Source organism: Lissotriton vulgaris, unplaced genomic scaffold (genome assembly GCF_964263255.1).
Source record: "Lissotriton vulgaris unplaced genomic scaffold, aLisVul1.2 SCAFFOLD_1221, whole genome shotgun sequence".
In the NCBI taxonomy this organism is placed as follows: Eukaryota; Metazoa; Chordata; class Amphibia; order Caudata; family Salamandridae; genus Lissotriton; species Lissotriton vulgaris.
The window spans coordinates 388,916-406,106 of NW_028246228.1; positions in this window are offsets into that span (position 1 = coordinate 388,916).

Sequence of the window (17,191 nt, forward strand, 5' to 3'; positions counted from 1 at the left end):
TCAATGTCATACATATATTTTAAAGGTGGCCCATCAACTTTACTTTCACAGAACGGGAGATTGTATTGCGCATTTGGGACAAGTGTTATTAAAAGACATACAGCCCAATCGTTTCCGTCACATGGGGCAGTGAAGACGGGGGTGGGAGGGTGCGGTGTGGAGGTTAGAGGGGGATGGGGCGATTCTAAGGATGCTGAAGCGGCACATTCTGGGGACAACTGATGCTTTACAGCTTCTGAATAACTTGCAGTTTTAAAGAAACAGAGCAAAACGCCCTTCATCTTGATGGACGTGTGTGTTGTGCCGTTTCTCTTCAAGGAATGGAACCAGGATGTTCCTTGCTGTATTTCTTAGGTGTGCTGATTCATACCTAACTTTTTACGACATAGTCTAGAGCTAGGAAGGTTCGCATAATTAAATTAAAAAAAATGAATACATAAAAAAAATACGTGCATGCATATAGAGTGGCTTTGGACCAGCCCTATTTATTAATTGATCTATTCAACTGTCAAACCATATTTTGCTTCTAGCACCGCAGCAGAAAGCACGGGGTAACTCATGGTCAGCTCTCTGAAGTCCTTAGCTCTCATGCACAATGCACAATGCATTTTGCCTCAACATGTGCACATCTGCCTAAAAAGACGTGCACTTTAGGGCCAGGGTAGTGAGGAAATAGAAATTTTTAGGTAATCAATGTGTCCCCCACTCGCACCCTATCCATGCACCCATGTTCCATGTATGTCTTGTAACTTCCTTTCCGTGCATACCATGAAGACGCATATGCATTTGCGTCCAACGTTAACATGTCAGTTATTCAGTCCTCCAAGAAAAACACGTTAATTTGGCTTCTAGGCCTATGGTGCCAACGTCTTTACATGGTGCACTTTTAAATAACGCGAAGCACACGTTTTCCATGTTTTCTGGCTCAGACGAGCTAGGCCCTTAATTGAGGCTCCGAGTCTCTTCTGTCTCTGAAAGCTGCAGTTTAGGTATGCATCCCTGACCTCTACCTTACTTCCTGCCCGGCGAAGCGGTGCCCGGCTCGGCCTGGCCTGCCTGCCAAGACAGTATTTTGCCTACAGTTATCTGCTTAGCCTCCTCGAAAACACATTCCAGTCTAGTGAAATAGGTAAACATATTCCCGGCTGCAGAGCAAAGGGCACGGCCTTCCTGTCCTCCTTGCAAGTGATTTACAGAACCCGTTACCATGGTAGGCCCATGGCCCCGCGCATTGCACCAAGACACGTATGCACGCACTAGCATTCAGTATTGAACGGCCCCTGCCCGAGAGACCTTTTACTTCAGACAACACATCCTCCAAACATGAGATACCAGATATGCTATAGGTGCAGGTCGTTCTGACACCCCAGACACCAGACTCCTCTACTAGTGCTAAAAGTCAAGCCCCCAGTTCTCCCCAGTTACACGTCTATACCACGTCATGCTCAGTTGCGCACGCACCCATGCCAAAGGTTTCTGCTGACCCTGCAGAATTTCATTATGCATCCACCCACTTATGACACTTCTGTGATGTTTCCAATACACGCCTACGTGTACGCCCTTTTACACGCCTCCTGTTACGCACATGTGTTCCTATCTTTCTCTTTTCACTTGTTACGCCTACTGTATTCATTTCAATTATACTGTTTTACTATATAATGTGTGATGTTAATAAAACGTTGAATGTCCCTTCCTGAACCTTAGTGGTGATGGAACTCGATGGCCCGGTTCTCGAGAACATGTATTAAAGCCCGTATGACTCAGATACCACGGACTCTGCCTCTCATTTATTGAGCTATCCTTGATTGTCATTTAATGTATAGAAAAATAGTCCGGTAAATTTTATTTACCACAGTAGGTGGGCCAATAAATTACTTTCTAACTGCTTCCCTCCATTCAGGGCTTTAAGTGGGGTGAAAAACCTAGGGGATCTCTCAAAGGGGCGTGGGCGATGTAATTACGGGCGTGGTTTACCAAAGCTAAAAATCTGTGCTTAACATAATGTGCCAACGGGTCTATGCCCAGTCTTTCTTCTTGTGTCATTGTCTTCCCTGGCAGTCTCTCCTTTCACTCCACTCTGGATTGCATGATCTCTTTTGAACCCTCTCGGCTTTTCACTTAATAGTATTTATTGCTATTCAAAAGCGAGCTTGGAGTTTTATTACTCAGCTGAATGGTGCAAAGTTTACCGACCTCACAAGGATGAGAGGCGCACTCTGGTTCGAACCTTCGACCTTCAGACTGCACGTGTATGTCTGCCATTTATTTGGTGCGTTAGTGTAAAGATGTATTTGCGCCTTGTGGCATCCTTCTACACCACTGCTTCGGAGAGAGTGATTTTACTCTCTGGGTCTATCCCGAGTCTTTCTTCTTGTGTCATTGTCTTCCTTGACAGTCTCTCTGTTCTCTCCACTCTGGATTGTGTGATCTCTTTTGAACCCTCTCAGTTTTTCACTTAATAGTATTTATTGCTATTCAAAAGCGAGCTTCGAGTTTTATCACTCGGCTGAATGGTGCAAAGTTTACCGACCTCACAAGAATGAGAGGCTGGGAGGCGCACTCGGGTTCGAACCTTCGACCTTCAGACTGCACGTGTATGTCTGCAATTTATTTGGTGCGTTAGTGTAAAGATGTATTTGCGCCTTGTTTTATCCCGTCCGTGGTTTATTCCTCATACGCTTCCCGTCAATATGCCCATTTCTTTTCCACACACACACACACACACACACACAAACATGCACACAACCCCACACACATACACACACACAACCCCACACACATACACACACACAGCCACACAACCACACACACAGCCACGCACACAACCACACACACAACCACACACACAGCCACGCACACAACCACACACAACCACACACACACACATATACCACCAGCTGTCAGTGCACGCTTTCACCAGGCACAAACACCACCAGCCGTCAGTGCACGCTTCCACCAGGCACACACACCACCACCCGGCAGTGCACACTTCCACCAGGCACCCACACCACCAGCCATCAGTGCACAATTTCTACAGGCACACACACCACCAGCCATCAGTGCAAACATCAATTGTTAACGCATCTACAATTAACTATTGCAGCAATCGCAGCATGGCGCACTTTACTTTTATAAGTGAATGGGGTTCGTGAGGAGCACTCCGTTATTTTTGATAGATATTATAGCTTCTCAAATGGTGCTATGATTAATCAGGGTAGTCACTCCTGTGAAATATGAAGTGGTTATGATGGGTTTTTAGACCCACCTAATCGTGCACTGTTCACTTAGTGCTCCGCACCTTAAACTTTTTACATACTAATAACACTCTTTATGTTGTGCATCTATTGTTGCTTTTATTTTTTGTTATTGCATCTTTTTTTATATAAAGAAACCTTCTTGTTTGTTATTTTCATTATTCATAACAAAAACATTTGTTTCATTTTCTCAATTATACAAACATTGTTACATTTTCAATTCTTTGGCATAACTTATATATATCCATTCGATAATCATGTGTTTACAAATGAGCCCAATGCATTTCGGCACCTCTACGGTGCCTTCATCAGGGGCGACTCTGTAATAAAAAAACATATAATATATGTAAGAATCATTTCTAAGGTGGTACATGGGGGTGTATAACTGAACTGTGTTAATGTCATACCTGTTATCTGTGATAGTCGTCTCAATCAATGTTACTCTGTGTAGATCACTGAAAAAATGATGGTAAATAACCTATGATGATTATATGCCAAACCTCGATTGTCACCTAAAATGTAGCTATTCAATCTGAAGGAACATACCTGATATGCTTATTCTGAGCTCTCTGAAACAAAAGATGACACCTGTCAGAACTGCACTCATGCCGCAAAAAAAGGAGTGAAGACTATGTAACTTAAAGATTAATCCGAAACACACCATTTCGGGGCACTGTTGTGTATTCTCTAAATGTCCTGAGGAGCAGAGAATACATTGTTATGAGCTGTTTGCCCAACTGTGTTTGCACTGCAAGGCTGCTCTGTACTACTCAGACATTAGCTATATCCTACCAGCAGACCGCATAGTACACATCAGTCCTGGGATTTGGTGCCAGCCTATAAGGATAGGCCCTGCTATTTCGCAATGTAGTTTTAGCAACATCTGTCAAACTGTTCTGACTTAGGTGATGCGTTACACTCTGCACGCACAACTCTCAGGCCAAAATAAATATTTCACCATCTGGGAAGGTGTGTACTTATCAGGCTTGCATTAAGGAGTGGTGTCAGTAGGTGTACAATAGAAAACAAGCATTTGCAATGCAATAGGTCTCGCATTAGGAAAGTTTGAGCTATTGATATTGTAAATGACATTTGTTATTTATGTGTTGGTTTTGAAAATAGAAAAATTAATAGCTTTGTTATTTACAATGCCAATGGTTATAACTTTTGCAAATGTGACACTTATAGCATTTGGAATGCAATATGTGTTGTATTTATGTGACTTAGATTAGATGTATTGATATTACAAATAACAATGGCTTTTAATTTTTAAAAATAATTAATACTTTAATAAAAGTTATTGGAATTTATAATGGCAATAGCTTAAACTTTTGTAATAACTTTTGTGAAGATTTTGTTCAGTGTATTTTATTGTGCCGAAAATCGAATAATAGAAGTGAAATATTAACATCTTTTTGTGACATTTGTAATAAAGCTTGAAACATTGAGAGAACATATTTGAACCAGTTGTTTTTTAATGGTTGCATGGTGCGGGCGTTCTAAAGGGTGGGCGGGGCTGAATGCGGTCATGATCCAATTTTTTCCCGTCAGCCTCAGTCTGAACCCATTTGAAAGGAATTTGGCCGCGATCTTGTTAAAAGACAGACATCCCTCTCCTAAATTGTGCAACCTAAAATTTCACCGTTTTCTGTGGACTACTGCTGGCATATTTGTTAAATCTGATGCTATTGCTATTTAAGCACATCTTTTTTGAAAGAGTTAAATACAGGTAAGCATGTGCAATCCTGGCGCCCCTGTAGCTGCAGAAATAAATGCACGTCCCGGTTTTTAGTGCTTCCTTTACATTGTTGTGAGTGCTTTCGGGTAGAGGGCTGTGGCGGCGTGTATATGCGTGTGTGTCTTTATGTGTGCAGGGGTGTGGGGGGGAGCAAGAAGTTAACAGCCAATTGGACAGCTACGCTCAATGACCAATAGGCAGCTTCGACGCATCACCGCATCGGGAAGTAAGTTTCACTTCTGCAACGGGGAGACGTTAGTTATTCATGGAGCCAGAATTACAAAATGATGGTTTCAAATTAGACAAAGCAACTCCGCAGCACATGAATAATTCTGAAGATAAGCATGTGCAATCCTGGCGCCCCTGTAGCTGCAGAAATAAATGCACGTCCCGGTTTTTAGTGCTTCCTTTACATTGTTGTGAGTGCTTTAGGGTAGAGGGCTGCGGCGGCGGCGTGTGTATGCGTGCGTGTCTGTGTGTGGGCAGGGGGGTGGGGGGCAGCAGCGTGTGTATGTGTGCGCGCGCCTGTATGTGTGTGTGCGCGTGCATGCATAGGGGTGGGGGCTGGCTATGCCTGTGTGTGTGAGCCGTTAATGCATGCGAGGGAAGCGAAAGCAGGGGCTATGAGTTCGTCTGCGCAAGCGCGGCTTAGACGCGCGCTCCCGCGGTCAAAACTGAGACTGCAAAAGCGCGCGTCTGACTCGTGTCTGCATTCCCAAATACGGCTGACAATAGGTCTGAAGCAGACACATTCAATGCTTACGCATTGAATGTAGGTCTGCTCGACCTAAAAATGAGTGTATTTTGGTAACAGCGATGATTGTGTTGCACCTGTAATCCTGTTTACACTCAATATTAGTGCAAGGCACCCATCTCTGACCCCAACTAAAATGTTGGAGCTTAGGCTTCGCAAGAGATCCATGGGACAGTGTCTGACCCGGCCTTGGTACACCCAGGCTGACTGGTTTCTGCATATATCTTTTTCTGCATCCTGAGCCTGTGGGTTTGTTACCCGGTCTCTTTGCTGCAAATCCCGCTCTGAGTTGAACAGGAATTTTGATATTTGCATAATGTTGGACTGCGAGCAGTGATTTTGACATTGGTGATGACATAAATATCCACTCTGAATTTCACAAAGCCGACTTCCTCTACAGCTGTTCTGGTTTGTTCTTGCCCCAAGAGCAATTTGAAATGAGCATTGTCCAAGCCAGTAGGTCTGGCATCGGCATCCAGTCTTGTGGCAATCCTTTTTTGTGATTTTTGTAAAACGTTATAGTTCAAGAAGCTGCCTTATCAATCTACAAAAAAATCATTGGCTAAAGGCAAAAAATGTTCTATCTAAAAATGACAGATGTTACTATTGAACTCCAGTTCACTGAAATGAACTACTTTTAGTATGGATGTGCTCCTTGTGAAAACGCAGCACACTGCAAGTCATAGTGAAGTGACTACCAGCTCATCATCCCCTACCACGGCCAGTCCCAGAGAAAACAAGCGCATTAAAAATGTACTTAACAGTATATTGTGCATTGTCCAGCGGCATTTACTAAGTTCCTTAATGAACAGATCGACAAAGAGCCCTCCTTGCACTTCCTGTCCCGCCTCTGGGGTGGCTGAAGTAGGCTGACTCATTGCCCCATGATTTATGCTGGAGTTGGTGTAAGAAAAATGTGAATGACAACCACAGACTAAAGCTTTGGAGTCCATCGCTCCCTGAGCTAAGTATGCACCAAAGACATTGGTGTCAATGCCTGCCTCTTGTATGATCCACCTCACCCATCTCTTGATAGTCAGTGAGGAGACCGAAAAGGCTACTTTAAAGCAATCAAAAGCTGCCTCTCCCCATGAGGGCTCAGCTCCACCGGCATCACCTTGTAGGTTTTGATGCACCACACCCTGCATAGCTTGGGACCTTGTTGGAAGGCCAGATAGGAAATCATCTGGGACTGTATCTTAGTCTGACTGGAAGCATGGAAGATAACTCAGTTGAGAGTAAACAATCTCCAGCTCTAATATCCTGGGCTCTAACATCTGACACCCTCCTGCATGAAATTAAGCAAAACAGAATGGCTACTTTGGCTGATAACTGTTTCTGGAAAAGGTATTGATTACTTGGCCACAAAGACAAGAGGCTGAGAACTTTATTCACATTTGAGGAGGCAAAGTACCTAGACTCTGAGGGTAAAGCTATCCTAATGCTCGAAGCAATTTCCACAGGGTAACCCCCAATCATCCCACGGATCTAAAATTATTTACTGATCTGTCGGCCATTCCCTTGGCCGCTAAAGAGGCTAAGTGGTTCAGGTTGTGCACAATGTCAGGCTCCACGGGATCCAGACTCCGCAGCAGACACCAACCCACCAATTGAGAGCAGGCAGAGTGGTATCTCTTGACGGTGCTGGCAGTCCAGACTCAAAAGAGGAGGTCCGCAGGGTTTTTTGATAGGCCAGGCACCTGCCCTCTCACCCTGTAATCTTCATGCCACGACCCTCAGGTGATGAGGGTTACCTGCCGGATTGCTCAGAAGATGCGGAAATTTGGGAAGTCGTTTTGGAGAATCCCAAGAAAGTTCCATGAAAACTGGAAACCATGCTTGCGACTTCTATATGGGGTGATTAGCACCATGTCCACCTTCTGCCTCCGTACCTGAGCAGTCAGTCAGGTGATCATTGAGAACAGGGAAAACACATATCCGTGCGGCTGGGACCAATCCTGTAGGAATGCATTGGTCGAAACTGCTCCCTGATCCGGTCTCCAACTGAAGTATGGGAAAGTGATGGTCCAGACTGGACGGTAATAGGTCAAAGGTTTGGGAGTGCCAATCTGCCACCTTATTGGTCTATCCGGGGAAGTGTTCTGCAATCACTGAAATTTGGTGTTTAAGGTAGTATTTCCAAAAATTCTTGACCAGATCCAAGAGGGCCTTGGAACTCGTTCCCCCTGACCCCCAACTGATTGATATAGCGGACCACCGCAACATTGTCCATCTTTAGCAGCACGTCCCTGGTCCACCATTTGAGCACAGAGGAACCTGCCAACAGTTTCAGGCAGGGGTTGTGTAGGGATGGCTCTGCGGTGGACCACCACCTTGCTCTGCGGTGGACCACCATCTTGCTATTCTAGACCAGCGTGTTGTCTTGCTTATGTGGTGTCATGGCGTGGGCTATCTGTCAGAGGTATTTAAATTGGATTAGTCTTTATCTGGTAGAGACTGTGGCATACCGAGGACTAGCCAACACCACTGCCAGTCATTGTCTGTGAGGGCCAGCAGATCAGTTGCCCAAGCCTCCTGGGTTTTTTGAATGGTGGTCTTGGAATGTGGAACGAGCGTCTGGTAAATTTGCCGGATTTTGTTTCCCCTGAGATCCCCCATCAGCAGGCGGCCCTCCAGCGGGTGGAACTGTTGTAGAGACTCTAGCTGCCGAATGAGGGGGGTCAAGGCATGACGAAGCTGCAGATAGCTAATGAACTGCGAATTGGGAAGGTCAAAATCAAACTGCAGCATTTGAAAGGATTTTAGAGTGGTCACCTGCATAATGTTCCCAAGCGTAGCTATACCTATAAGGTCTCACCTGCGAAATCCCACGAGCGCCAATACTGGCTGTAGATGAGTACCCTGCCAGAGGGGAGTGGTCCATGTCAGCCTTTTTTACACCACCTTGCATGTTTCGAATTGACCATAACGAGCCCCCTAACCCGAGCCGTCGGCTTCGGACTCGATTACAAGATCAGGAAGGGACCTGAAGATGTTGCGCCCATACCACGCCTCCATGTGGGAGAGCCACCACTTGAGTGCCTCCCTGGCCTCGTCTGAGAGAAGAAAGCATTGGGAGTATGTAAGACCACAACAAAGATGCGAATTCTTCAAACGCTGCAGGGCTCAGAAGTGGAGAGGCCCAGGAAAAATGGCCTGAATTGGAGGACAACAGCCCTACCACCCTCTCAATCGGACAGAGAGGTCTTTTATTGAATTTTCAGTGTACTAGAGGGGCGGAGCCAGACAAGCAAAGTACAGAGGAAGTGCATAAAATAATATCTCTGGATACCGTATAAAACCTCTCCCAATAGTCTGCAGAACACCAGACCAGGAAAACCATGTACCCCCACCCCTCCTAATGCGCACCGTACACACTTAGTAAACATTACATGTATAAGCCAACAAAATTCCCCGCCACGTCTCTTTAACAGCGATACATTAGACAGGTAAATTTTTCACCACCAATCGTTCAATAGGATCACAAGCTGCGGACTGTGCCATTGAAGTCTGATCTATACCTCTGTACGTGGACCAAATCTTCCCATGCTTCTCAGGATATCCCCTTCGCCTGAAATGCAACAATCTCTGCAAACATGCACCTGTCCAGTGCCTTTTTCCAGTTCGTTACGCTGGGTGGGGACGCGTCCTTCTAATGTTGCGCTATGTCGCTCTTAGCTAAGGTGAGGCCCAAAAATAAGTGGTGTCTTTTGTACTGGTTCCCCCAATGTCCTCTGTGCTATGTAAGAGCGCCAGTCTGGGGTCCGACAGATAGCCCACGCCATGACACAACATAAGCAAGACAACACGCTGGTCTAGAATAGCTGCAGCACCCCACAGCCCCACACCGTATGAAGGAACGACCCCACGTCTGCACTGCAACGAAGTCAACCTGGCGTTTGGATTGCTCCCATTCTCCAAAGCCGTAGAAGAGTGTAGTATACTCTGTGGAGGTATTTAAATTGGATTAGTCTTTATCTGGTAGAGACTGTGGCATACCGAGGACTAGCCAACTCCACTGCCAGTCATTGTCTGTGAGGGCCAGCAGATCAGTTGCCCAAGCCTCCTGGGTTTTTTGAATGGTGGTCTTGGAATGTGGAACGAGCGTCTGGTAAATTTGCCGGATTTTGTTTCCCCTGAGATCCCCCATCAACAGGCGGCCCTCCAGCGGGTGGAACTGTTGTAGAGACTCTAGCTGCCGAATCAGGGGGGTCAAGGCATGACGAAGCTGCAGATAGCTAATGAACTGCGAATTGGGAAGGTCAAAATCAAACTGCAGCATTTGAAAGGATTTTAGAGTGGTCACCTGCATAATGTTCCCAAGCGTAGCTATACCAATAAGGTCTCACCTGCGAAATCTCACGAGCGCCAATACTGGCTGTAGATGAGTACCCTGCCAGAGGGGAGTGGTCCATGTCAGCCTTTCTCACCAGCCTACGGACCGAACCACCTGCCTCCACAGCTGGATGACTATCCAGCAAGCCGGAGGCAGTGTATCTAGGGAAGAACCGATGTATAAGAGATGGAGCAGAGAAGTACCTGCCATGGCAATCCATTCCACGGCGTAGGCCGTTCCGTCTGGGAACTGTACCCCCATTCGTTAATCACCAGGAGGTGCGAGGCACAGTAGTACGCTCAAACGTCTGCAGCCACGATACCCCAGCAATATGTGAACTGTGTACACATAGAGAGTGCCACACGGAGAGCACCCCCTTGCCAGAGAAATCTATTCAATAGTGTAATTGAGTTGGGTAAACCACGACGGGGGATAGGGTATGGATATTTCTGGAGCCTGTAGAGTAAGCGCGGTAGAGTCACCTTTTTAGAAATGGCAGATCTGCCATACAGCAATAGGGGTAATTGGGACCATATCATCGTTTCATCGCTAACGGCTGGTAGTAGTGGAGCAATGTTGTGCGTCCAGGCAACTGTGGGACTCCAAGAGATCTAGACCCCCTGGTACTTAAAGCCCGTTTCTGCTATAATCAGCTCTGAAGTCCAGGCTTGGCTTCTATGTTCGCCATGCATAGGACACAGAGTAGATTTGGACGGGTTGACGAAGAGATTGAAGGTCTCCCCAAAGATACAGAGAATTTGGAGGACACGAGGCCCCGTGGCCCATGAGTCTGACATGAAGAACAGGGCGTCATCTACATAAAGCTAATTTCTGTCAGAGTGCTCCGGCGACCAAGCCAGTCCCCAAATAAGGGTATCTTGGTGCACCCATACAGGATAGGGGGCACTCTCGCCGGATATTGTGTCTGGTGGAGGTCTGTGGCATAAAGCCAGGTCTTGAATACAGGTACAAAGGTAGTCAGCCAGAACCTTCCCCAGAAGCTTGGGTTGAAAATTCAGCAATGAACTGGGACAGTATGAGCCTGGGTCATCCGGGGACGACTAGGTTTAAGTAACAACAATTTTGGCGTGTCACCAGTCAAGTGGTAAAATGCGCTGTTCCAGGACTTCGTGTAGTGACCCAAGTACATGGTATGCAATGGTCGCCATATGCGGGCGCAAAAAGTCACAGGGGTACCCATTCGGACCCAGAGTCTGGCATGGGTGTACATTAGTGTGCGCCTCCTGCAATCCGCCCAACGTGATAGGGCTATCCAGTACTTCACGCACTTCATCGGACAATCGGCGAGAGGGGATGTCAGAAAGGAGTTCATCTATAAGAGGCTCAGCTATCATCTCTTGCTCTTCGTACAGAGCGGTGTAAAAGGAAGCAAAGGCTTGGACCATGGCCTCAAGGGAGGTACAAATCGTGCCGTCCAGGGTCTTCAATAGGAGGGGAACCCCTTGTCGGAGTCGACGCGACCTGGCACAACCTGTGTAGCATTTGACAGGACTTGTTGTCCCATTGATAAATTCTGTACTGTGTCGCCAACCACACCTCTTGGCACTCTCCATATGTAGCTGGTGAAGCTGCTGTTGGACATGCAGGAGATTCCGTCTGGAACTGGGATCCGATACCTCAGCTTGGACTGTAATTGGATCTCACAGTCCTCTAGTTCCCTCACCTGTGCCAAGCGCTGCTGCTTTTCCCCGGTGAAAAAACTAATGTGCGCCCCTCTAATTGTTGGTTTAAGATCCTCCCAGATAGTGATGTGCGAAGATGAAGTGCACACATTGAAACTGAGATAGTCTGCGATCGCATAATGTAACATCTCCTAATAATTGGCATCTCGGAGGAGCCGGGGGGACATGCGCCACCTATATGGGGCCTGGTGGATCTGCAGGCGATGCTTATGTTGAATAGGCGAATGATCCGAGAAGCCTCTGGGAAAAACGGATTGTGTGCGTTACTATGTATATAGATATGTGGAAGAAAAATATAATCAAGATGTGAGACTGTAGGGTGGACCACTGATGCATACGTGAACCCCGCCTCAGTTGGATGAAATGCCTACAATGAGTCCTACCAACCCAGTGTATCTGCAAGCATATTCAATTTTGAGACGGTGGGAGGTCTATCTAGCCGTAGCGCATGCCATCTGTCATGCGTAGCCATGGTGTTTTTCCAGTCTCCATCCAGTATCATCAGGCCACCAGGGAGGTCCCCCCATAGCTGTGTAATTTTAGCTATAAATGTCTGGCTAAGCGGGGAGGGGCATTAACACTCCCAAATGTGAACTGTTCACCGGCAACAGTGCCAGAGACTACAGTGAAGCACCCACTGGAATCTAGCCAATGTTGTGTAATATGGATCGTTACTCAGCGGTGGATAAGCATCGTTATGCCTCGCTCGCCCCTCGTGTAGCGGGATTGGTAAACCGTGGCAAACCCAAATCTGGTAAGGCAAGGTGCTTTATTACCTAGGAGATGAGTCTCCTGCAATAGTAGGATGTCGACTGAAGTTCTCCCATTGGAGAATTACCTGCGTTATGGGTCACCCCAGAGCATCACAGTGTGCGTCAAGCGATGGTGGAACTGTGGCATAGCGTGGGAAAGTGTGTCTAGTGCGCTTAACATAAAAACCCTAAACCCGACATGACCCCCTCTACTCCCCCACCCCCATACTTCCAGTAACAAGAAGTACCTGTCACAGTGGAATCATGTTTTCGGCCCCAAATGTGATGACCCAAGCAGTACCCCCAAAGGAGCCCACCCAACCCAACATTACCCAAAATGTCAAGGGAGTGGATTGTCCGACATCGCCTAGAGCTAGTGCAGATGATCCCAGCACTCCAGTATCCAATACAGCCCAGTAAGGCGTGGCGGCCACAAGACAGCACCATACTGAGAAAGAAAAGAAAGCGAAACCTCCTGATCAGAGCTGATTCAGTCAGCGGTTTCACATTTACCATGGGCTCGCCAGTTAGAACGGGGTCTGTAATAACTTTTTGATGCGTCTATGTCCTGCTGACCACTCCTATGAGACCCTAGAAAAAAGTGCGAGTCCAGCTGTTGTGGCGTGCACGGCTTAAGGGTACGTCTCATCAGTCCAGGCAAAAACCTCCTCCGGAGAGTCAAAGAAGTGAGTCTTGGCGTTGTAAACCACTTTCATCCTAGCGGGACACAGCAGCGCATAGGAAAACCTCAGCTCACATAGCTTTCGTTTGGCTGTAACAAAGGATTGACGCTGCTGCTGCTCCAGCCTGGTGTAATCAGGGAAGACCATGATTGGATGAGAGTCAAAAATAATTGTATCCTTATTGAACCGGGCGAAGCGGAGGATCGCTTCGAGGAAGGCATGATTAAGGAGCTGGGTGATCACAGGCCTCGGGCGCTACCCTGGAGGTGGCTTCTTAGTAAAGGCATGGTGGGCCCTCATGATCGAAAGTCAGACGGAACATGGCCTTGGGCGGCAGCAATGCCTGAACCAACCAGAGAGAAAATCGTCCATGGGTGTGCCCTTGCAACCCGCTGGAAAGCACACCAGGCGGATGTTGCGCCGCGCCCTTCCTTCTGCGTCTTCAGCCCGCAATGGCAGCTCCTTTGAGACAGTGGTGAGTTTGTCGATCTTCTTCCGGAGGGTGGACACCGTGTCCTCCATAGTGGAGACCCTGGTTTCCGCTTCTGTGATCCGATCCACAGCTTTCCGAAGGTCCTGGCAGAGAAACGACACCTCGGATCCAACTGCCCCGATCTGGGCCTCGAGTGTGGTACGTGATTGATTAATCGTCGCAAGCAGAGTTGCAGTGTCTGGGGACTGGCCCTCTGCACCCTCCTTTTCAGCAGACGTGGTGGTATAATGATCCATGGTGTTCTGATTAGGGGCCGCCGCCCCCCGTGGTTGTCTTTGCCCATTATGAAGCAGGAAGGCGTACAGAGAGGCGAGCCTGGGACAGACAGCCAAAGCAGGTAGGTAAAGTAGGATGGGCCTCTATGCTGTGTCGACGTCTGCTAGTGGCTTGCGGGTAGCTTTGCAGTCCAGGCCCACTAGGCTAAGGGCAGTGACAGACCAACCAAGGGCAGGGCACCAGGCAGGGTCTCACAGAATCCGACGCTCCCAACAGCAAGCCGCACCAGGCCTAGCCCAGCTGCTTCCGCCACCAAGGAGGGAGGGCCAAGTAGAACCCTACAGGGACCAGACTCGCTGGACCCCCAACCCAGGCACCCTCCCCGTCTGATTGCACCAGGATCCACAACAGAAAGGCCCCACAATTATTACACCTCACCTCCAGCAGTCCCAGCTATGTCGGGGCATGAGCAGGATGCAAGTCCGGTGTCAAAAACACCTTTGCCGCCACAGCACACCTCTCAGGGCACCACGTCTTTCTGACCCCCAAGATCTCCCAGAGGGGTCGCGGCCCCTCAGCAATCGTCGAGAAGAGGCACTCAGGTAGGTCTAATTTGCTCAGAAGGAACGTGCCACTGGGATAGCAAAGGCAGCCGTAGTGGCATCGCCTGCCCTGAGGTGTGTGCGCACATGTCCATGGGAGCTAGGGCCCCTAGCACCGCCGCAATCTCTCCTGAGCAGGCTGAACGGCTTTCCCAGCACTGAGGCCGTGACCAACAAGAGGGCTTTTTCACCCTCTACTCACAGGCCCGATCTGGCAGGCGCCATTCAAGCCAGCAGCGTACACATGGCCCGAGGCACCGCAGGCACCCAGCCAGCGGTATCCTCCGCAGACAGGGCAGGCCCGAAGTAGCGTGAGCGGCCGCCAAGCCCAAGGCCCCTGCCGATATCTTTGGCTCCACGAGTGGGCGGCACCAGTCAGGCATAGGGTCTACACGCATCCCGCCATGGGAGCCGCGGGCTCTAGTAGCCGTTGCGCCCCGCAGCAGCTTTGGGGGAGAAAGGCTGAGGGGTCCACAGCAGCGGCGCCGCAGGGAAGGCCAAGACCCGTTCCCCCTCGCCGGCCACCCTCCCACGACCCCGGTCCTCACCGGCACCTAGACAAGGCCCTGCCGAGCGAAGGCGGTCGCCACTATGAGGTTCCCCCAGTCGGTCTGCCGGCTGCAGCCGCTCGGCCCAGAGAGCGGGTCCCTCGAGCGAGCCCACACTCTCCGGCCTCACATGCATCGGCTTCAGGTCTGGGCCAACTACGCCTGCCACAGCCACGAAACTCTGCCACAAAGGTCCCGATGAGGTCCGCAGGCAGTTTGCAGCAACTGCGCGGGCTGGGGTCAGGAAAAGTAAAGGATTTTGGCATCAAATAGGCTCGGGCTAGCGGAGCTCTATGGAGGCACGTACGCCATGCTTGGCTCCGGCGCCACGCCCAAGGTCTTCTCTTTAGAGAATGTTTTCCATATCTTGTGTCGGATTTTGGCTATTTTCCTCAACTGAATGCTCAGCATGGCCAACCTCAAGTCGATCACGAACCCCAGGAAGATGGTGGCAAGCGAAGGTATTAAACTCGACTTCACTTGGTTGGTTACGAGGCTGAGGGACTGCAAGAGATGGACTATCAGTTGGAGGTGGCGTGATAGGACTCTTTGGCATTTATCCATCAGGTGCGTGTAGTCTAGGTATACCTGACACGCTCAGGCGTTCTATCACTGGATTCAAACCCTTGGTGAAGCACCATTGGGCCGACAACAGACCATAGGGTAGAGAGGTAAACTCAAAAGTCTGGCCCTGGAGAAAACGCTGATGTGGGGATAAATGAGCACTGTGAGATAAGCTACTTTGAGGTCCAGGCGGACCATCCAATCATCGGTACGGTGAAGATCGCAGAGGTGTTTGCCCTCCATCTTACAATTGGCTGTTAACCATTCACTTGTTGAACTCCCGGAGATTGATCACCGGGTGCAAACCACCATCCGGTCTCTGGACTAGGAACAAATTGATTATAAAGCCTGCGGGATGGGGGTTGGTAGGACAAATTGACTTTTAGTCAGAAACTGATGAATCTCTAACAAAATCAAGGACACCTCTTGCCCATACAAAGAGAAGGTATAGGGGGGTACTGGTTAGGAGGGAGACCTGTAGAACTCTATATGATACTCCTGAACGGTTTGGAGCTCCCAATCGTCCGACATGACCATCTGACAATTGTCAGTAAACAATGCCAAGCGTCTCTCCCTAAGTAAGTACAACATGTGAAAGAAAGACTCACTGTGAGAGTTGGAGGCGGCACCTCTGCCCAGGGGTCCATGGCAGTGAACTCTGGGACGCAAACGCCCTTTGGTGGGGTAAAATCCTCCAAAGTGAGAGGAGTGTTGCCACTGTCTATGTTGTGAAGGCTGTCCTCTTCCAGAGGAGTACTAGGAATGGCCAGCTGATCACCCCCTACCACGGCCAGCCCCAGAGAAAACATGCACATTGAAAATGCACTTAACAGTAGCAGCATTTACTAAGTTCCCTAATGAACAGGTCGCTAGAGAGCCCTCCTTGTTCTACCTGTCCCGCTTTTGGGGTGGCTAACTTTCCCAGCTTGGAGTCGATCTTCATTAGCAGGGACCTGTACCTTTCAGTTAAAATGGCACAGTTAGTGTTAGCAAGAAATATGATGACCAGCTGGAGAGTACGTCAGGGAGAATTAGGGCCTCGAGGCCTTGGTGTCCTCTGCGATATCGAAAATCTTCACCAACGTGCTAGTAACATCAAGGAGTTTATCTTGGCATATCCGCCAAGACTGGTCAATACCCTTTTTAGGGTCTTTGAACTTCGGCTGGGAATGTGTGCATCAATATCAGGCGTGAAGGCCAACTTCCCATCCAAGGCCATTTCACACTTTCTAGTCAAGAGGTTTCCTCAGTCTACTGTCCACATACTAGGCCACCTTGTCACAGGGTGTCCATTTCGAGGAGTGGGATGCACTAAGTCCTCAATGTCTAAGAGGTACCACTGAGGGTCCTAAGGCACCTGTTGTATTCTGGTTGTAGATATTTCCCTTTTAATTTACAACTCCATTCCTGTACATATTTCCCTTTTAAATAGAATGTCTATTCTTAGCTGCTCATGCACACTGTCTGATGGATTCCATTTAGAATTGTTATGATCTGAAATGTATTAACTTTGACTGGCAACTTGGAGAGTGGAAGTACTGTGCTGCA